Below are 21,273 nucleotides of genomic sequence, written 5' to 3' on the forward strand. Positions count from 1 at the left end.
TTAGGGTGATGTTTATGGTGACGGTGAGTGTTAGGTTGAGGGTGAGGGTGTGGTTGACGGTTAGGTTTAGGGTTAGGCTTAGGGTTAGGGTTAGGTTGAGAGTGAGGGTGAAGGTGAGGGTTAGGTTTAGGGTTAGGGTTAGGGTTAGGGTTAGTGTGAGTGTTAAGCTGAGGATGAGGGTTTGGATGATGGTGAGGGCTAGGGTGTGGGCGAGGGTTAGGGTTAGGGTGAGGATTAGGGTTAGAGTTAGGGTTAGGGTTATGGTGAGGGTAAGGGTTCGCCTGAGGTTTAGGGTGAGGGTTAAGGTGAGGGTGTGAGGTAGGGTTAGCATTAGATTTAGGGTGAGGGTGAGTATTAGGATGAGGGTTAGGGTGAGAGTTAGGTTTAGGCTTAGGGTTAGGCTGTGTGTGAGGGTGAGGGTGAGGGTAAGTGTTAGGATTAGGGATAAGTTTAGGTTGAGGGTTAGGGTTTGGCTGAGGGTTAGGTTTAGGTTGATGTATATTGTGAGGGTGAGGGTTAAGGTGAGGGTGTTAGAGTGAGTCTGAGGGTTCAGATGACTCTGAGTGTTAGGGTGTGGTTGAGGGTTAGGGTTAAGGTGAGTGTTAGCGTGACAGTGAGGGTTAGGGTGAGGATGAGGGTCACATTTAGTGTTAGGGTTATGGTGAGGTTTAGGTTTAGGGTTAGGGTTAGGGTGAGAGTTACGGTGAGGTGTAGGGATAGGGTTAGGGTGAGGGTTAGGGTGAGGGTGAGGGTTAGGGTTGGGGATAGCATGAGTGTTAGGGTGAGGGTGGGGGTTAGGGTGCTTGTGAGGGTGAGGGTTTCGGTTAGGTAAGGGTTAGGGTTATTTTTAGGGTGAGGATTAGGTTGAGGTTGAGGGTTAGTGTGAGTGTCAGGGTTAGGGTGAGAGTTAGGGTCAGGATTTGGGTGAGTGTTAGAGTTAGGGTGATGTTTAGGGTGAGGTTTAGTGTTAGGGTAAGGGTTAGGATTCGGGTGAGGGTGAGGGTTAGGGTGTGGGTGAGGGTTAGAGTTAGTTTGAGTGTTAGGTTGACTGTGAGTGTTAGGGTGAGGGTGAGGGTTATGGTTAGGTTTAGGGTTAGGGTTAGGGTTATGGTGAGGGTTAGGGTGAGGGTTAGGGTGACCGTAGGGTTAGGGTTAGGGTGAGGGTTAAGGTTAGTTTGAGGGTTATCGTTAGGGTTAAAGTAAGGTTTAGGGTGAGGTTTAGGGGGAGGGATAGGGTTAGGGTTAGGTTGAGGGCTAGGGTGAGGGTGAGGGTTAGGTTGAGGGTGAGGGTGAGGGTGAGGTTTTCGGTTAGGTAAGGTTGAGGGTTAGGTTTAGGGTGAGGTTTAGGGGAGTGTGAGGGTTAGGTTGAAGGTTAGGGGTAGGGTGAGGGTTAGGGTTAGGGTTAGGATGTGGGTTAGCGTTAGGGTGATGTTTAGTGTGAGGGTGAGGGTTACTGTTAGGGTTAGCCTTAGGGAAAGGGTTAGGGTTAGCATTAGGTTAAGGTGAGAGTGAGGGTTTGGGTGAGGGTTAAGTTTAGGGATAGGTTGAGTATTTGGATGAGGGATATTTTTAGGGTGAGGGATAGGCTGAGGGGTAGGGTTAGGGTTAGTGTGAGGATTAGGTTTAGTGTGAGGTTTAGGGTTAGCGTTAGGGTGAGGGTTAGGTTTAGTGCGAGGGTTAAGGATAGGGTGAGGGTGAGGGTGAGGTTTAGTTTTAGCATTAGGTTTAGGGTTAGGGTTAGGATGAGGGTTAGGGTTAGGGTTAGGGTTAGGGTAAGGGTTAGGGTTAGGGCTGGTGTGAGAGTTAGAGTTAGGGTGAGGGTTAGTGTGAGGGTGAGAGTTAGGGTGAGGGTGAGGGTGAGGATGAGGTTTATCGTTAGGTAAGGGTTAGGGTTAGGGTTAGGGTGAGGATTATTGTGAGGTTGTGGTTTAGGGTTAGGGTGAGGGTGAGGGTTATTGTTAGGATGTGGGATAGGGTTAGGGTTAGGGTGATGTTGAGGGTGAGGTTTAGGTTTAGGGTTAGTGTGAGGGTTATGGTTAGGGTGAGGGTTATGGTTAGGGTGATTTTTATTGTGAGGCTGAGCGATAGGTTGAGGTTGAGTGTTCGGGTGAGAGTTGGGGTTAGGTTTAGGGTTACAGATAGGATTAGGTTGAGGGTAAGGGTTAGAGTGAGGGTCAGGGTGAGGGTGATTGTTAGTGTTAGGGTGAGGGTTAGTGTTACCGTTAGGGTTAGGGTGAGGTTGAGGGTTAGGGTTAGGTTTAGGGTTAGGAGTAAGTTTGGGCTGAGGGTTAGTGTTAGGGTTAGTGTGAGGGTTAGGGTTAGGGTTAGGGTTTGCGTTAGGTTGAGGCTAAAATTTAGGGTGAGGTTTAGGGTGAGGGTGAGCGTTAGGGTTAGGGTGAGGATTAGGGTGAGGTTTAGGCTTAGGGTAATGGTTAGGATTAGGGTGAGGTTTAGGGTGAGGATTAGGTTTAGGCTTAGGGTGAGGGTGAGGGTTAGCGTGTGGGTAAGTGTTAGGGTGAGGGTGAGGCTTAGGTTTAGGGTCAGGGTAATGTTTAGAGTGAGGGTTAGGGTTAGCATTAGGGTTAGGGTGAGAGTGAAGGTTAGGGTGAGGAATAAGGTTAAGGTTAGTGATAGGGTGAGGATTAGGGTTAGGGTTAGGTTTAGGGTGAGGGTTAGGCTGAAGGGTAGGCTTAGGGTTAGGGTGAGGGTTAGGTTTAGTGTGAGGGTTAGGTTTAGGGTTAGGGTGAGGTTTAGGGTTAAGGATAATTTGAGGATTAGGTTTAGAGTTAGGTTTAGGGTGAGGGTTAGGCTGAGGGGTAGGGTTAGAGTTAGTTTGAGGTTTAGGTTTAGTGTGAGGGTAAGGGTTAGGGTTAGGATGATGGTAAGGTTAGGGTGAGGGTTAGGGTGAGTGTGAGTTTTAGGGTTAGCATTAGGTTTAGGGTTAGTGTTAGGATGAGGGTTAGGTTTAGGATTAGGTTTAGGGTGAGGGTGAGGATGAGGGTTAGTGTTAGGGCTGGGGTGAGTGTTAGAGTTAGGGTGAGGGCTAGTGTGAGGGTGAGGGATAGGGTGAGGCTGAGGATGACAGTGAGGTTTTTGCTTAGGTAAGGGTTAGTGTTAGGGTTAGGGTGAGGATTAGGGTGAGGGTGTGTGTTAGGGTTAGGTTTAGGGTTTGGGTGAGGGTGAGGGTGAGGGTGAGGCTTAGGTTTACGGTGAGGGTTAGGGTTAGGGTGAGGGTGAGGGTTAGGTTTAGGGTGATTTTTGGTGTGAGTGTGAGGGTTAGGGTGAGGTTGAGTGTTCATGTGAGATTTAGGGTTAGGTTTAGGGTTAGGGAGAGGGTTATGTTGATGGTAAGGGTTAGAGTGAGTGTTAGGGTGAGGGTGAGGGATAGTGTTAGGCTGAGGATTAGGGTTAGTGTTAGGGTGAGGGTGAGGGTGAGAGTTAGGGTTAGCATTAGGGTTAGGATGAGGGTTAGGCTGAGGGTTTGGGTTAGGGTTAGTGTGAGGGTTAGGGTTAGGGTTAGGTTAAGGGTTATGGTGAGGGTTAGGGTTAGGTTTAGGGTTAGGGTAAGGGTTAGGCTGAGGGTTAGGTTAAGTGTTAGTGTGAGTGTTAGGTTTAGGGTGAGGGTTTGGGTTAGGTTGAGGGTAAAGTTTCAGGTGAGGTTTAGAGTTAGTGTGAGGTTTAGGGTTTAGGTGAGGCTTAGGGTCAGGTTAGGCATAGGGTTATGGTTAGGGTTAGGGTGAGGTTTAGGGTGAGGGTTAGATTTAGCGTTAGGGTGTGGGTAGGTGTTAGGGTGAGGGTTAGGGTGAGCGTGAGGTTTAGGCTTAGGGTTAGGGCAAGGTTTAGGTTGAGGGTTAGGGTGAGCGTGAGGGTTTGGGTTAGCTTTATGGAGAAGGAGAGAGTGAGGGTTAGGTGAGGGTTAAGTTTAGGGATAGTGTGAGGATTAGGGTGCGGGTTATTTTTAGGGTGTGGTTTAGGCTGAGGGGTAGGGTTAGGTTTAGGGTGAGGATTAGGTTTAGTGTGAGGTTTAGGGTTAGCATTATGGTGAGGTTTAGGTTTACTGTGAGGGTTAGGGTTAGGGTGAGGGTGAGGGTGATGTTTATGGTTAGCATTAGGTTTAGGGTTAGGGTTAGTGTGAGGGTGGGCTTGAGGCTGAGGTTGAGTGTTAGGGTTAGGTTTAGTGTGAGGGTTAGATTTAGGGTTAGGGTGAGGTTTAGGGTTAAGGATAATTTGAGGATTAGGTTTAGAGTTAGGTTTAGGGTGAGGGTTAGGCTGAGGGGTAGGGTTAGAGTTAGATTGAGGTTTAGGTTTAGTGTGAGGGTAAGGGTTAGGGTTAGGGTGATGGTAAGTTTAGGGTGAGGGTTAGGGTGAGTGTGAGTTTTAGGGTTAGCATTAGGTTTAGGGTTAGTGTTAGGATGAGGGTTAGGTTTAGGATTAGGTTTAGGGTGAGGGTGAGGGTGAGGGTTAGTGTTAGGGCTGGGGTGAGTGTTAGAGTTAGGGTGAGGGCTAGTGTGAGGGTGAGGGATAGAGTGAGGCTGAGGATGACAGTGAGGTTTTTGCTTAGGTAAGGGTTAGTGTTAGGGTTAGGGTGAGGATTAGGGTGAGGGTGTGTGTTAGGGTTAGGTTTAGGGTTTGGGTGAGGGTGAGGGTGAGGGTGAGGGTGAGGGTGAGGGTGAGGGTGAGGGTTAGGTTTACGGTGAGGGTTAGGGTTAGGGTGAGGGTGAGGGTTAGGTTTAGGGTGATTTTTGGTGTGAGTGTGAGGGTTAGGGTGAGGTTGAGTGTTCATGTGAGATTTAGGGTTAGGTTTAGGGTTAGGGAGAGGGTTATGTTGATGGTAAGGGTTAGAGTGAGTGTTAGGGTGAGGGTGAGGTTTAGTGTTAGGCTGAGGATTAGGGTTAGTGTTAGGGTGAGAGTGAGGGTGAGAGTTAGGGTTAGCATTAGGGTTAGGATGAGGGTTAGGCTGAGGGTTTGGGTTAGGGTTAGTGTGAGGGTTAGGGTTAGGGTTAGGTTAAGGGTTATGGTGAGGGTTAGGGTTAGGTTTAGGGTTAGGGTAAGGGTTAGGCTGAGGGTTAGGTTAAGTGTTAGTGTGAGTGTTAGGTTTAGGGTGAGGGTTTGGGTTAGGTTGAGGGTAAAGTTTCGGGTGAGGTTTAGAGTTAGTGTGAGGTTTAGGGTTTAGGTAAGGCTTATGGTCAGGGTTAGGCATAGGGTTATGTTTAGGGTTAGGGTGAGGTTTAGGGTGAGGGTTAGATTTAGCGTTAGGGTGTGGGTAGGTGTTAGGGTGAGGGTTAGGGTGAGCGTGAGGTTTAGGCTTAGGATTAGGGCAAGGTTTAGGTTGAGGGTTAGGGTGAGCGTGAGGGTTTGGGTTAGCTTTAGGGAGAAGGAGAGAGTGAGGGTTAGGTGAGGGTTAAGTTTAGGGATAGTGTGAGGATTAGGGTGCGGGTTATTTTTAGGGTGTGGTTTAGGCTGAGGAGTAGGGTTAGGTTTAGGGTGAGGATTAGGTTTAGTGTGAGGTTTAGGGTTAGCATTATGGTAAGGTTTAGGTTTACTGTGAGGGTTAGGGTTAGGGTTAGGGTGAGGGTGAGGTTTATGGTTAGCATTAGGTTTAGGGTTATGGTTAGGATGAGGGTTAGGGTTAGGGTGAGGGTGGGGTTGAGGCTGAGGTTGAGTGTTAGGGTTAGGTTTAGTGTGAGGGTTAGTGTTAGGGTTAGGGTTAGTGTGAGAATAAGGGTTAAAATGAGTGTTAGGGTGAGGTTGAGGGTTACTGTTATTGTTAGGGTTAGGGTGAGGTTTAGGGTGAGGTTTAGCTTTAGGGTGAGTTTTAGGATTATGGTTAGCGTGAGGGTTAGGGTTAGGGTGATGTTTAGGTTGAGGTTGAGGGTTAGTGTGAGGGTGAGGGTTAGGGTGAGGATGAGGGTGAGGGTGAGGGTGAGTGTTAGGGTTAGGTTTATGGTTAGAGTTAGGGTGAGTTTGAGGGTGAGGATTAGGATTAGGGTCATGCTGAGGGTGATGGGGAGAATGAGGGTGAGGGTTAGGGTTACAGTGAGGGTTCGGGTTAGGGTTAGGGTTAGTGTTAGGGTGAGGGTTAGGTTTAGGGTAATGGTTAGGATGAGGGCTAGGATGAGGGTTAGGTTTAGTGTTAATGTGTGGGTTAAGGTTAGGGTTAGGGTTAGGATGAAGTTTAGGGTGTGGGTAAGTGTTAGGTTGAGGGTTAGTTTGAGGGTGAGGGTTAGGTTTAGGGTGAAGGTAAGTGTTAGGTTGAGGGCTTGGGTGAGTGTGAGTGTTAGGGTTAACATTAGGGTTCAAGGATAGGGTGAGGATTTGGGTTGGGATAGGTTTAGGGTGAGGGTTAGGCTGAGGGGTAGGGTTAGAGTTAGTTTGAGGGTTAGGTTTAGTTTGAGGGTTAGGGTTAGGATTAGGGTGACTGTAAGGTTTAGGGTGAGGTTTAGGGTGAGTGTGAGTTTTAGGGTTAGCATTAGGTTTAGCGTTACTGTTAGGATGAGGGTGAGGGTTAGGTTTAGGGTTAAGGGGGTTGAGGATGAGTTTTAGGGTTAGGGTTAGGGTGAGGGTTAGAGTTAAGTTAGGGCTTGGGTGAGGGTTAAGTTTAGGGTGAGGTTGAGGTTGAAGGTGTGGTTTTCTGTTATGTAAGGGTTAGGGTTAGGGTTAGGGTGAGGATTAGGATGACCTTTTGGGTTAGGGTTAGGGTTAGGGTGAGGGTGAGGGTGAGGGTGAGTGTGAGGGTGAGTGTGAGGGTTAGTGTTAGGATGAATGTTAGGGTTAGGATTAGGGTGAGGGTGAGGGTGAGGGTGATGGTTAGGGTTAGGGTTAGTGTGAGTGTTAGGGTTAATGTGAGGGTGAGGTTTAGGGTGAGGGTTAGTGTTCGGGTGAGATTTATGGTTAGATTTAGGTTTAGGGATTGCATTAGGTTGAGGGTAAGTTTTAGGGTGAGGGTGACGGTGAGGGTTAGGGTGAGGGTTAGGTTTAGGATGAGGGTTAGGATGAGGGTTAGGGTTAGGGTTTGTTTGAGGGTTAGGGTTAGGGTTAGGGTTACAGTGAGGGTTGGGTTAGTGTTAATGTTAGGGTTAGCGTGACGGTGAGGGTTACAGTTAGGGTTAGGGTTAGGTTGAGAGTTAGGATTAGCGTTAGTGTGAGTGTTAGGTTTAGGGTTAGGGTTTGGGCTAGGTTGAGGGTAAATTTCAGGGTGAGGATTAGGGTGAGTGTGAGGGTTAGGGTTAGGGTGAGGGTTAGGTTGAGTTTTGGGGTTAGGGTTAGGGTGAGGATTAGGGTGAGGGTTAGGTTGAGGGTTAGGTTTAGTATGAGGGTAAGTTTTAGGGTGAGGATTAGGATGAGGTTGAGTGTTAGGTTTAGCATTAGGGTGAGGGTGAGTGTGAGGGTTAGGGTTAAGGTTAGGGATAGTGTGAGGTTTAGGGTTAGGTTTATGGTTAGGGATAGGGTGAGGATAAGGGTTAGGGTGAGGGTTAGGGTGAGGGTGAGGTATAATATTAGCATTAGCTTTAGGGTTAGGGGAAGGATGAGAGTTAGTGTTATGTTGAGGGTGAGGTTGAGGGTGAGGGTGAGTGTTAGGTTTAGGTTGAGGGTCAGGGTGAGGGTTAGGGTTAGTTTGAGGGTTAGGTTTAGGGTGAGTGTTAGGGTTAGTGTTAGGGTGAGTGTGAGGGTAAGGGTGATGATTATTGTGAGTGTGAGGTTAGAGTGAGTGTTAGTGTTCGGTGAGGGTTCGGGTTCAGGTGAGTGTGAGAGTTAGGGTGTGCTTGAGGGATAGGTTTAGTGTGAGAGTTAGGGTGACGGTGAGTGTCAGGGTGAGGGTGAGGTTTAACTTTAGGGTTAGGGTTAGGGTGAGTGTTAGGGTTAGGGTTAGGTTTAGTGGGAGAGTTAGGGTGAGGTGTCGGGATATGGTTAGGGTGAGGGTTAGGGTTAAGGTTTGGGTTAGTGTTCAGATAAGGGTTAGGGTGAGGGTAAGGGTTAGGATTAGCGTTAGGGTGAGGGTTAGGGTTAGGGTTAGGATGAGCGTGAGGGTGAGGTTGAGGTTTTCGGTTAGGTATGGGTTAGGGTTATGGTTAGGGTGAGGATTAGGTTGAGGGTGAGGGTTACAGTTAGGGTTAGGTTTAGGACTAGAGTGAGCGTGAGGGTGAGGGTTAGGGTGAGGGTGAGGGTGAGGGTTAGGTTTAGGGTTAGTGTGAGGGTTAGGGTTACGGTTAGGGTTAGGGTTAGTGTGAGGGTTAGGGTTAGCGTTAGGGATAGGGTGAGGGTTAGGATGAGGGTTAGGGTTAGGGTGAGGTTGAGGTTAGGGTGAAGGTGAAGGTGAGGTTTTCTGTTAAGTAAGGGTGAGGGTTATTTTTAGGGTGAGGATTAGGTTGTGGTTGAGGGTTAGCGTGAGTGTTAGGGTTACGGTGAGGTTTAGGGTTAGGATTTGGGTGAGGGTTAGGGTGAGGGTGAGGTTTAGAGTTGGGTGTAGGGTGAGGTTTAGGGTTAGGGTGAAGGTGAGATTGAAGGTTAGGGTGAGGGTTAGGGTTAGGGTTAGGGTTAGTGTGAGTCTTAGGGTTAGGATGAGGGAAAGGGTTAAGGTTAGGGTTAGGGTGAGGGCTAAGATGAGGGTGAGGGTTAGTTTGAGGTTGAGGGTGAGGTGAGTGTTTCGGTTAGGTAATGGTTAGTGTTAGGGTTAGGGTGAGGACTAGCGGAGAGTGAGGGTTATCTCGAGGGATAGGGTTAGAGTGAGGTTTAGGGTTAGGGTTAGGGTGAGGTATAGCGTTAGGGTGATATTTAGTATGAGGGTGAGGGTTAGTGTTAAGGTTAGGGTTAGGGAAAGGGTTTGGGTTAGGGTTAGGGTTAGTGTGAGGTTTATGGTGAGGGGTATTGTTAGAGTTAAGGTGAGGGTTAGGGTTAGTGCGAGGGTTTGGGTTAGGTTTAGGGTTAGTGTGAGGATAAGGGTTAGGGTGAGGTTTAGGATGTGGGTGAGCGTTAGGATTATCGTTAGTGTGAGGGTGAGGTTAGGGTTTGTGTTAGGATTTGGGTAAGGGTTAGGGTTAGGGTGAGGTTAGTGTTAGGGTGATGTTTAGGGTTGTGATGAGGGTTAGGGTGAGGATGAGGATGAGGGTTAGTTTGAGGGTGAGGGTGAGGGTGAGGGTTACAGTTAGGGTTAGGGTTAGGGTGAGGGTTAGTGTGAGGGTTAGGTTTAGGGTTAAGATTAGGGTGCGGGTAAGGTTGAGGGTAAATGTTAGGGTGAGGGTTAGGGTTCTTGTTAGGATTAGGTTTAGGTTGAGGGTGAGTGTTAGGGTTAGGTTTATGGTGAGGGAAAGGGTGAGGGGCAGGGTTAGGTTGAGGGTGAGGGTTAATGTGTGGGTTACGGTTAGGGTTAGGGTGAGGGTTAAACTGATGGTAAGGTTCAGGGTGAAGGTGAAGATTAGGGTGAGCATTAGGGTGAGGGTTAGGGTTAGTGTTAGTGTGAGGATTAGGGTTAAGGTTAGGGTTAGGGTTAGGGATTTGATGAGGGTAAGGGTTAGGTTGAGGTTTAGGGTGAGTTTGAGGGTTAGGGTAAGCTTTAGTGTTTGGGTGAGGGTTAGGGTGAGGGTTAGGGTTAGGGTGAGGGTGAGTGTGAGGGTTAGGGTTAGGGTTAGGGTGTGAGTTAAGTTTAGGATTAGGGTTAGGTATAGGGTTTGGTTTAGTGTGAGAGTTAGGCTTAGGGTTAGGATTAGAGTTAGGGTGAGGGTAAGGCTTAGGGTGAGGTTTAGGGTGAGGTTGAGTGCTAGTGTGATGTTGAGGGTGACGGTTAGGGTTTTAATTAGGGTTAGGGTTAGGGTTAGGCTGAGGGTGAGTTTGAGTGTTAGGGTGAGGGTTAGGGTTAGGGGGAGTGTTAGGGTTGGGGTTAGGGTTAAATTTAAGGTGATGATTAGGGTTAGGGTTAGGGTTAGGATGAGTTTTAGGTTCAGGGTTAGGGTTAGGGTTAGGGTGAGGGTAAGGGTTAGGGTGAGGGTGAGGGTTACGATTAGGCATAGGGTTAGGGTGAGAGTTAGAGTGAGGGTTAGGGTTAGGGTTGGATTTAGGGTTAAGGTGAGTATTAGGTTGAGGGTTAGGGTTAGGGTTAGTGTTAGGGTGAGGGTGAGGGTGAGTATTAGGGTTAGGTTGAGGGTTAGGCTGAGGGGTAGGGTTAGGGTTAGTGTTAGGGTTAGGGGGAGGGTTACGGGGAGGGTTAGGGTTAGGGTTAGGTTTAGGATTAGGGTGCGGGTGAGGTTGAGGGTAAGTGTTAGGGTGATGGTTAGGGTGAGGTTGAGGTTTAGGGTTAGAATTCGGATTAGGTTTAGGGTGAGGGTTAGGCTTAGAGTGATTGTGAGGGTTAGTGTTAGCATTAGGGTTAGTTTAAGGGTTATGGTTAGGAGTACGGTTATGGTTAGGGTTAGGCTGAAGTGGGGGTGAGGGTGAGGGTGAGGGTTAGGGTTAGTGTTAAGTTTAGGATGAGGGTGAGGGTTAGTATGAGTGTATGGGTGTGGTTGAGGGTTTCTGTTAGGAAGGGCTTATAGTTAGGGTTAGGGTGATGATTAGAGTGAGGGTGAGTTTTAAGGTGAGGATTAGGGTTAGGGTGAGCATTAGGGTTAGGATTAGGGAGAAGGTTAGGGTTAGATTGATGTTTAATGAGCAGGTGAGGGTTAGGGTTAAGGTGAGCCTGAGGGTGAGGGTGAGCATGCAGGTGAGAGTTAGGGTGAGGGTGTGGGTTAGGGTGACTGTGAGGGTTAGGATGAAGGTTAGGGTTAGGGTTAGGGTTAGTGTGAGGATTAGTGTTATGCTTAGGGTGAGTGGTAGGGTGAGGGTTAGGTTTAGGGTGAGGGTGAGAGTGAGGTTTAGGGTCCGGGTTAGTGTTAGTGTTAGGTTTAGCATGAGGGTTTGGGATAAGGTTAGGGTTAGGGTTAGAGTTTGGGTTAGGGTTTGTATAAGAGTTAGGGTGAGGTTAAGGCTTAGGGTGAGGGATAGGGTGATGTTGAGGATTAGGGTTAGGGTGAGGGTGAGGGTAAGTCTTAGGGTGAGGGCTGAGGTTAGGTTTAGGGTTTGGGTGAGTGTTAAGGTTATGGTGAGGGTGAGGGTGAGGGCTAAGTTTAGGATTAGGGTTATGGTTAGCATGAGGGTTATGGATAGGGTTAGGTTTAGGGTGAGGTTTAGGATTAGGGTTAGGTTTAGTGGTAGGGTGAGGGTGAGGGTGAGGGTTAGTGTTTGGATTAGGTTTAGGGTAAGGGTTAGTGTGAGGGTTAGGCTGAGTGGTAGGGGTAGGTTTAGGGTAAGTGTGAGGGTAAAGTTGATGGTGAGGGTTAGGGTTTGGGTGAGGATTAGGGATAGCATTAGGGTTTGGGTTAGTGTGAGTGTTAGGATTAGGGTTAGGGTAAGGGTGAGGTGTATGGTTAGCATTAGGGTTACAGTTAGGTTTAGATTGAGGGTTAGTGTTAGGGTAGGGTTAGGGTGAATGTGAGGGTGAGGGTTAGGGTTAGGGTGAGGGTGAGGGTTACGGTGAGTTTTAGGGTTAGGGTGAGGTTGAGGTTAAGGGTTAGGGTGAGGGATAGGGTTAGGATTAGGGTTATGGTGAGGGTGAGAGTAAGGGTTAGGTTTCAGATTAGGGTTAGGTTTAGGGTGAGGGTTAGGGATAGGATTAGGGTTAGGGTGAGGGTTAGGGTTACGGTTAGGGTTAGAGTTAGGTTGAGGGTGAGGGTGAGGGTTAGGGTTTGGATTAGGGTTAGGGTTAGGTTTAGGCTGAGGTTGAGGTTGAGGGTGAGGGTGAGGGTTAAGGTTAGGGTGAGTGTTAGGTTTGGGGTTAGGGTTAAGGTTAGGGTGAGGTTTAGGGTTAGGCTTAGGCTTAGGATGAGGGTTAGGCTGAGGTTTAGGCTTAGGGTTTAGGGTGATTGTAAGGGTTAGGGTGAGGGTTAGGTTGAGGGTGAGTGATAGGATTAAGCTTAGGTTTAGGGTGAGTGTTAGGGTGAGGGTGAGTTTGACGTTTATGTTTAGCACTAGGCTTAGGGTTAGGGTTAGGGTTAGGTTTAGGGCTAGGGTTAGGGTTAAGGTTAGAATTAGAGTCAGGGTAAGGGTGAGGATTTGGGTTTTGATTAGGGTTAGTGTTAGGGTTAGGGTGAGGATTAGGTTGAGTTGTAGGGTTAGGGTTGGGTGAGGGCGATGGTGAGGGTGAGGTTTAGGGTGACGTTTAGGGTGAGGGTGAGGGTGACAGGATTAAGTTGAGTCTTAGGGTGAGGGTGAGTGATAGTGTTAGCATTAGGTTTAGTGTTAGGGTTAGGGTTAGGTGAGAGTTAGGTTTAGGGTTAGGGTTAGAGTTAGAGTGAGGGTGAGGTGAGGGTTAGGGTTTTGATTAGGGTTAGTGTTAGGGTTCGGGTGAGGATTAGGCTGAGCAGTAGGGTTAGGGTTAGGTTGAGGGTGAGGGTGAGGGTAAGGTTGTGTGAGGGTTAGGGTGAGGGTGAGGGTTAGGGATAGCTTTAGGTTTAGGGTTAGTGTTAGGGTGAATGTTAGGTCTATGGTGAGGGTGATTGTAAGGGTTAGGTTTAGGATTAGAGTTAGGGTTAGGGTGAAGGTGATGGTTAGGGTTTCGATTAGAGTTAGGGGTAGGTTTAGGCTTAGGTTGAGGTTGAGTGTGAGGGTGAGGGTTAGGATTAGAGTGAGAGTTAGGGTTGGGGTTAGGGTTAAGTTTAGGGTGAGGGGTAGTGTTAGGGTTAGGGTTAGGATGAGGGTTAGGCTGAGGGTTAGGGTTAGGGTTAGGGAGAGGTTAAGGGTCAGGGTGAGGGTTAGGGTTAGGCTAAGGGGTAGGATTAGCGTTAGGGTTAGGGTTAGGGTTAGGTTGAGTGTTAGGGTTAGGGTTATAATTAGGGTGAGGTTGAGGGTGAGGGGAAGTGTTAGGGTGAGGTTTAGAGTGAGGTTGAGGTTTAGGTTTAGCATTAGGGTTAGGGTGAGCATTAGGGTTAGGGTTAGAGTGAGGGTGAGGGTTACTGTTACCATTAGGGTTAGGGTTAGTGTGAGGGGTAGGGTTACGGTTATGGTGAGGGCGAAGGTGAGGGTTAGGCTTAGGTTTAGCTGTAGGGTTAAGTTCAGGGTTAGGCTGAGGGTGGGGGTGAGGGTTAGGGTTAGGGTGAGGGTTAGGGTGATGGTGAGGGTTAGTATTAGTATTAGGGCTAGGATTAGGGTTATGGTTAGGGTGAGGATTAGAGTTAGGGTTAGGGTTAGAGTTAGAGTGAGGGTGAGGGTGAGGTTTAGGGTTTGGATTAGGGTTAGTATTAGGGTTAGAGTGTGGGTGAGGTTGAGGGTAAGGGTTAGCGTGAGGGTTAGGGTGAGTTTGAGGTTTAGGATTAGCATTAGGGTTAGTGTAAGGGTTAAGTTGAGTGTTAGGGATAGGGTTAGGGTGAGGGTGATTTTCAGGTTTAGGGTTAGGTTTAGGTTTAGGGTTAGGGTGAGGCTTAGGTTTAGGATTAGGGTTAGGTTTAGGGTGAGTGCTAGGGTGAGGGTGAGGTTTAGGGTGAGGGTTAGGGTGAGGATGAGGGTGACAGTTAGGGTTAGGGTGAGGCTTAGGGTGAGTGTGAGTGTTAAGGTTTTGATTAGGGTTAGTGTTAGGGTTATGGTGAGGGTTTGGCTGAGGGGTAGGGTTAGGGTTAGGGTAAAGGTGAGGGTGAGTGTTAAGGTGTAGGGTGAGGGTTACTGGTGAGGTTGAGGGTTAGGGATAGCATTAGCTTTAGAGTTAGGGGTAGGTTGAGGGTTAGGGTTAGGGTTAGGGTGAGGGAGAGTTTTATGGTTAGCATTAGGGTAACGGTTAGCGTTAGGTTGAGAGTTAGGGTTAGGATAGGATTAGGATGGGTGTGAGGATGAGTGTTAGGGTTAGGGTTAAGGTGGGGGTTAGGGTTAGGGTTAGGGTGAAGGTTATGTTTAGGGGAGGTTGAGGGTGACCGTTAAGGTGAGGGCTAGGGTTAATGTTATGGTTAGGGTGAGCGTTAAGGTTAGGGTTAGACTGAGGGTTAGGGTGAGGGTTAGGGTTACGTTTAGGGTTAGGGTTAGGGTTATGGTGAGGGTGAGGGTGAGGGCAAGCGTTAGGGTGAGGGTGACTGTTAGAGTTAGTGTTAGGGTTAGAGGGAGGGTGAGGGTTGGTGTTAGCATTAGGGTAAAGGTTAGGCTTAGTGTGGGGGTTAGGGTGAGGGTTAGGGTGAGGGTGAGGATGAGGGTTAGTGTTAGGGTTAGGTTTAGGGTGAGGGATAGGATGAGGGGGAGGATTAGGCTGAGGGTTAAGGTGAGGGTGAGGGTGTCGGTTAGGAAAGGCTTACGGTTAGGGTTAGGGTGAGGATTAGTGAAGTTTAAGGTGAGGATTAGGCTTAAGGTGATGATTAGGGTTAGGGTTAGGGTGAGGGTTAGAGTTATATTGATGTTTAGCGTGAGGGTGAGGGTAAAGGTAAGGCTGAGGGTGATGGTGAGGGTGAGGTTGTAGGTTGGGGTTAGGTTTAGGGTGAGGGTTAGGGTTAATGTGGGGTTATGTTTAGGGTTAAGGTTAGTGTGATGATAAGGTTTCGGGTGTGGATTAGGGTGGGAATGCGGGTTAGGGTTAGCATTAGGGTTAGGGTGAGATTTAAGGTTAGGGTGAGGGTTAGGGTGAGGGTGAGGTTTAAGTTTAGGTTGAGGATTAGGGTTAGTTTGAGGCTTTCCGTTAGGGTTCTGGTTAGTGTGAGGATAAAGGTTAGGGTGAGGTTTAGGGTGAGAATGAGGGCTAGGGTGAACGTTAGGTTTAAGGTGAGGTTTATTGTGAGGGTTAGGGTTTGGGTTAGGGTGACGGTGAATGTTAGATTTAGGGTTAAGGTGAGGGTTATATTTAAGTTGAGGGTTAGGTTTAGGCTTACTGTGAGCGTTAGTGTAAGGGTGAGGTTGAGGGTCAGTGTGAGGTTGAGAGTGTGGGTGACGGTTAGGGTTAGGATGAGGGTGAAGGTGACTGTGAGGGTTAGGGTGAGGGTATGGATTAGGGTTATGGTGAGAATTAGGGTGAGGGTTAGGTTTAGGGTTAGTGTGAGGATTAGGGTTAAGGTTAGGGTTATTGTTATGATGAGGTTAAGGGTTAGGGTGACGTTTAGGGTGAGGGTGAGGATTAGGGTTAGCGTTAGGGTTAGGGTGAGGTTTAGGGTTTGGGTTAGGCTAAGGGCTAGGGTTAGGGTTAGGGTGAGGGTTAGGATTAGGGTGAGGGTTAGGTATAGTGTTAGGGTTAGGATGAGGGTTAGGCTGAGGGTTAGGTTTAGGGTTAGGGTGAGGGTGAGGGTGAGGGTAAGGGTTAGGGTGAGGGTTAGGTTGAGTGTAAGGGATATGGTTAGGTTTAGGGTTCGGATGGGCGATAGGGTGAGTGTTATTGTTTGGTTTAGGGTTAGGGTGAGGGTGAGGATTAGGGTTATGGTGAGAGTTAGTGTGAGGGTTAGGGCTAGGGTTAGTGTGAGGATTAGGGTTAGGGTTAGGGTTAGGGTTATGATGAGGTTAAGGGTTAGCGTGAGGTTTAGGGTGAGGGTGATGATTAGAGTTAGCGTTAGTTAGGATGAGGGTTAGGCTGAGAGTTAGGCCTAGGCTTAGAGTTTGCAAGAGATTGAGGGTGAAGGTAAGGATTATGCTGAGGCTTAGGTTGGTTGTGAGGGATAGGGTTAGGGTTAGTTTTAGTGTGGTCGTTAGTGTGAGGGTTAGGGTTTGGTTTACGGTAAGGGTTAGGGTGAGGGTTAGGGTGAGGTTAAGTTTTAAGGTGAGGGTTAGGTTGAGGGTGAGGAATAGGGTTATGATGAGGGTAAGGATTAGGGTGAGGGTTAGAGTGAGGTTGAGGGTTAGGGTTTAGGTGATTGTAGGATAAGTGTTAGGGTGTGGGCTACGGTTAAGGTTAGGGTTAGGATGAGTGTTAGGGTTACGTTGAGGGTGAGGTTGCGTGTTACCTTTAGGATTAGCTTTAGGGTTAGGGTGAGGGTTAGGGATAGGGTTAGGGTTAGGGTGAGGTTTAGGGTTAGGGTTAAATTTAGGGTTAGATTTAGAGTGAGGGTGAGGTGAGGTTTAGGGTTTGGATTAAGGTTACTGTTAGGGTGAGGGTGAGGGATAAGCTGATGGTAGGGTTAGGGTTATGGTGAGGGTGAGAGTGAGTGTTAAGGTTAGAGTGATGGTTAGGGTGAGGCTGAGGGTTAGGGATAGCATTAGGGTTAAGCATAGGGAAGGGTAAGGGTTAGGGTTAGGGTTAGGGTGAGGGTGAGGTTTAGGGTTAGAATTAGGGTTTTTATTAGGCTTACATTGAGGATTAGGGTCATGGTTAGGGTTAGGATGATGGTTAGGTTTAGGGTGAGGTTGAGGTTAAGGGTTAGGTTTGAGGGCTAGTGTTAGGGTAAGGGTTAGGTTGAGTGTTATGGTTATGGTGAGTGTGAGGGTGAGGTTTAGGTTTAGGATTATGTTTAGGGTCAGGTTGAGGGTTAGGGATAGGGTTAGGAGTAGGTTTAGGTTTAGAGTTAGGGTGAGGGTGAGGGTGAGGATTACGATTTGGATTAGTGTTAAGTTTAGGCTTAGGCAGATGGTGAGTTTGAGTGTGAGGGTGAGGGTTAGTTTTAGGGTGTGTGTTAGGGTTAGGGTTAGGGTTAAGGTTAAGGTGAGGGTTAGGGTTAGGGTTAGGGTTAGGATGAGGGTTAGGCTGTGGGTTAGGTTTAGGTTTAGGGTGAGGGTAAGCGTTAGGGAGAGGGTGAGGCTTAGTATTAGGCTTAGGGTCAGTGTGAGAGTTAGGGTGAGGGTTAGGGTTAGGTTAGGTTTAGGGTTAGTTTCAGGGTTAAAGTGAGGGTTAGGGTTAGTGTTATGGTTAGGGTGAGGGTGAGGGTGAGGGTAAGGCTTAGGTGAGGGTTAGGGTGAAGGTGAAGGATAGGGTTTTTGGTGAGTGTGAGGGTTAGGGCGAGGTTTAGGGTGTAGGTTTAGGGTTAATGTTAGCATTAGCCTTAGGGTAAGGGTGGGGTTTGTGTGAGGGTTAGGGTTAGGGATAGGGTGAGGATTAGGGTTCGGTTTAGGGTTAGGGTGAGGGTTAGGCAGAGGTGTAGGTTCAGGGTTAGCGTTAGGGTGAGGGTTAGTTTGAGGGTTAGGTTGAGGGTGAGGTATAGTGTGAGGGTGAGGTTTACGGTGAAGTTTAGGGTGAGGGTGAGGGTGACAGTAAGGGTTAGGGTGAGGCTTAGGGTGAGGGTGAGTGATAGTGTTAGCATAAGGGTTAGGGTTAGGGTTACGGTTAGGATGAGAGTTAGGGTAAGGGTTAGGGTTAGAGTTAGAGTGAGGGTGAGGGTGAGGGTTAGGGTTTTGATTAGGGTTATTGTTAGGGTTAGGGTGAGGGTTAGGCTGAGGGGTAGGGTTAGGGTTAGGGTGAGGGTGAGGGTTAAGTTTAGGGTGAGGGTTAGGGTGAGGGTGAGGATTAGGGATAGCATTAGGTTTAGGGTTAGGTTTAGGGTGAGTGTTAGGCTTATGGTGAGTGTGAGAGTAAGGATTAGGTTTAGGATTCGGGTTAGGCTTAGGGTGAGGGTTAATGATAGTGTTAGGGTTAGGGTGAGGGTTAGGGTTAGGGTTAGGGTTAGAGTTAGGTTGAGGGTGAGGGTGAGGTTTATGGTTTGGATTAGCTTAGGATTAGGGTTAGTTTGTGGGTTAGGCTGAGGGGTAGGGTTAGGGTTATGCTGAGGGTGAGGGTGAGTGTTAAGGTTAGGGTGAGGTTTAGGGTGAGTGTGAGGGTTAGGGATAGCATTAGGTTTAGGGATAGGGAAGGGTGAGGTTAGAGTTAGGATTAGGGGGAGAGTGAGGTTTAGGGTTAGCATTAGGCTTTGGGTTAGTGTTATGTTGAGGGTTAGGGTTAAGGTAGGGTTAGGGTGAGTGTGACGGTGAGGGTTAGGTTTAGGGTTAGGGTCATGGTTAAGGTTAGGTTGAGGGTGAGGTTTAGGGTGAGGTTGAGGGTAATGGTTAGGGTGAGGGCTAGGGTTAAGGTTAGGGTTAGGGTGAGTGTTAGGGTTATGGTGAGGGTGAGGGTGACGGTTAGGTTTAGGATTAGGGTTAGGGTCAGTGTGAAGGTTAGGGATATGGTTATGGTTAAGTTTAAGATTAGAGTTAGGGTGAGGGTAAGGGTGAGGGTTACGGTTTGGATTAGGGTTAGGAATAGGGATAGGCTGAGGGTGAGTTTGAGTGTGAGTGTGAGGGTTAGGGTTAGAGTGAGTGTTTGGGTTGTGGTTAGGTTTAAGTTTAAGGTGAGGGTTAGGGTTAGGGTTAGGGTTAGGATGAGGATCAGGCTGAGAGGTTGGGTTAGGGTTATGGTGAGGGTAAGTGGTAGGGTGAGTGTGTGGGTTAGGATTAGGCTTAGGGTAAGGGTGAGAGTTAGGGTGAGGGTTAATGTTAGGGTTAGGTTTAGGGTTAGAGTGAGGGTGAGGCTGAGGGTAAGGCTTAGGTGAGGGGTAGGGTGAGGGTGAGGGATAGGTTTTTTGGTGAGGATAAGTGTTAGGGCGAGGTTTAGGTTGAGGTTTAGGGTTAAAGTTAGCATTATCCTTAGGGTAAGTGTAAGGGTTTGGTTGAGGTTTAGGGTTAGGGTTATGGATAGGGTGAGGATTAGTTTTCGGGTTAGGGTTAGGATGAGGGGTATGGTTAGGGTTAGGGCGAGGGTGAGGGTTAGTTTAAGCATTAGGGTTAGGGTTAGGTTTAGGCTGAGGTTGAGGTTGAGTGTGAGGGTGAGGGTAAGGGTTAGGGTGAGTGTTAACGTTGGGGTTAGGGTTAAGGTTAGGGTGAGTGTTAGTTTTAGGGTTTGGATTAGGATGAGAGTTAGGCTGAGAGTTAGGGTTAGGGTTAGGGTGAGGATAAGGGTTAGGGTGAGGGTTAGGATGAGGGTGAGGGATAGCGTTATGGTGAGGGTAAAGGTTAGGGTGAGGGTTAGGGTGAGGGTGAGGGTTAGGGATAGCATTAGTGTTAGGGATATGGAAGGGTGATGGTGAAGGTTCCAGTTAGGGTGAGGGTGAAGTTTAGGGTTAGCATTAGGGTTTCGGTTAGGGTTATGTTGAGGGTCAGGGTTAGGGTAGGGTTAGGGTGAGTGTGATGGTTAAGGTTAAGGTTAGGTTTAGGGTCATGGTTAGGGTTAGTGTGAGGGTTAGGGTTAGGGTGAGGTTGAGGGTAAGGGTTAGGGTGAGGGCTAGGGTTAGGATTAGGGTTAGGGTGAATGGTAGGGTTATGGTGAGGGTGAGGGTGAGGGTTAGGTTTAGTATTATGGTTAGGGTTAGGTTTAGGCTGAGGTTGAGGGTGAGGGTGAGGGTTAGGGTTAAATTGAGGTTTAGGGTGAGGGTAAGGGTTAGGGTGAGGTTTAGGGTGAGGGTGAGGGATAGGGTGAGGGTGAGGGTAAGATTTATGGTGAGGGTTAGGTTGAAGTTGTTGGATAGGTTTATGGTGAGGGTAAGGGTTAGGGCGAGGTTTAGGGTGAGGTTGAGGATTAATGTTAGCTTTACGGTTACGGTGATGCTGAGGGTTAATGTGAGGGTTAGGGTTAGGTTTAGGGAGAGGGTGAGGATTAGGGTTAGTTTTATGGTTATGGTGAGGGTTAGGCTGAGGGGTAGGTTTTGGGTTATTGTTAGGGTGAGGGTTAGGGTGAGGGTTATGGTTAGGGCGAGGTTAAGTGTTAGGGTGAGGGTTAGAATGGGGTGGAGGTTTAGGGTTAGCATTAGGGTTAGGTTTAGGGGTAGGGTGAGGGTTACAGTTAGGGTTAGGGTGAGGGTGAGGGTTAGTTTAAGCATTAGGGTTAGGGTTATGGGTGAGCGTTATAGGGTTATAGGGTTAGCGTTAGGGTGAGGGTGAGGGTGAGGGTTATGGTTAGGGTGAGGGTGAGGGTGAGGGTTAGGGTTAGGTTTAGGATTAGAGTTAGGGTTAGGGTTAGGCTGATTGTGGGGGTGACAGTGAGGGTGAGGGTTAGATTTAGGTTGAGGTCTAGGGTCAGTGTGAGGGTTAGAGTGAGTGTGAGTGTTTGGGTTAAAAAGGCTTAGGGTTAGGGTTAGGGTGAGGATTAGGGTGAGGGTGGGGTTTAAGGTGAGGGTTAGGGTTAGGGTTATGGTGAGGGTGAGGGTGAGTGTGAGGATTAGGGTTCGGGTTAGGATTAGGGTTAAGGTTGGGGTTAGGCTGAGCGTGGGGGTGAGGGTGAGCGTGAGGGTGATGCTTCGGCTTTAGGTGAGGGTTTGTGTTAGCGTGAGGGTAGGGTGACGGTGAGGGTTAACTTAAAGTGACGGTTACGGTTAGGGTGAGGGTTCGGGTGAGGGTTAGGGTGAGGGGTAGGATGAGGGTTAGGATTAATGTGTGGTTTAGGTTTGGGTTTAGGGTTAGAGTGATAAAAAGGGTTAGGGTGAGGGTTAGGATGAGAGTGAGGGTTAGAGTTAGTGTTAGGGTTAGGGTGAGGGTTAAAGTGAGGGTTAGGAATAGGGTTAGGGTTAGAATTAGGGTGAGGTTGAGGCTGAGGGTTAGGGTTTGGATTAGGGTTAGGGTTAGGTTTAGGCTGAGGTTGAGGGTGAGGGTGAGGGTGAGGGTGAGGGTTAGAGTTATGGTGAGTGTTAGGGTTGGGGTTAGGGTTAAGGTTAGGGTGAGGGTTAGTGTTAGGATTAGGGTTAGGATGAGGACTAGGCTGAGGGTGAGGGTTAGGGTAAGTGTGAGGGTAAGGTTTAGGTGAGGGTTAGGGTGAGGTTGAGGGTTAGGATTAAGCTTAGGGAGAAGGTTAGGGTGAGGGTTAGTGTTAGGATGAGGGTTAGGGTGAGTGTTAGGGTTAGGGTTAGGGTGAGGGTAAGGTTTAAGGTCAGGGTTAGGGTGAGGTTGAGGTTTAGGATTAGGCTAAGGGTTAGGGTGAGGGTTAGGGTGACTTTAGTGTTAGGGATAGGGTTAGGTTGAGATTTAGGCTGTGGTTTAGGTTTAGGGTAAGGGTGATGGTAAGGGTTACGTTGAGGGTTAGGGTTAGGCTAAGGGGTAGGGTTAGGGTTAGGTTTAGTGTGAGGGTTAGGGTGAGGGTTAGGGTTAGGGTTAGGCTCACCCTCACGGTGAGGGTAAGAGGAGGTTTAGGATGAGGGTTAGGGTGAGGTTGAAGTTTAGGTTTAGCATTAGGGTTAGGGTTAGGGATAGCGTGAGGGTTAAAGTTAGGGTTAGAGTGAGGGTGAGGGTTAGTTTTAGCATTAGGGTTACGGTTACGGTTAGTGTGAGGGTTAGGGTTAGGGTTAGGGTGAGGGCGATGGTAAGGGTAAGGGTCGGGGTTAGCATTAGGGTTAAGGTTAG

This window comes from Dipodomys merriami, unplaced genomic scaffold (genome assembly GCF_024711535.1).
Source record: "Dipodomys merriami isolate MVZ:Mamm:240054 unplaced genomic scaffold, mDipMer1.0.p SCAF_23, whole genome shotgun sequence".
NCBI classification, from domain to species: Eukaryota; Metazoa; Chordata; class Mammalia; order Rodentia; family Heteromyidae; genus Dipodomys; species Dipodomys merriami.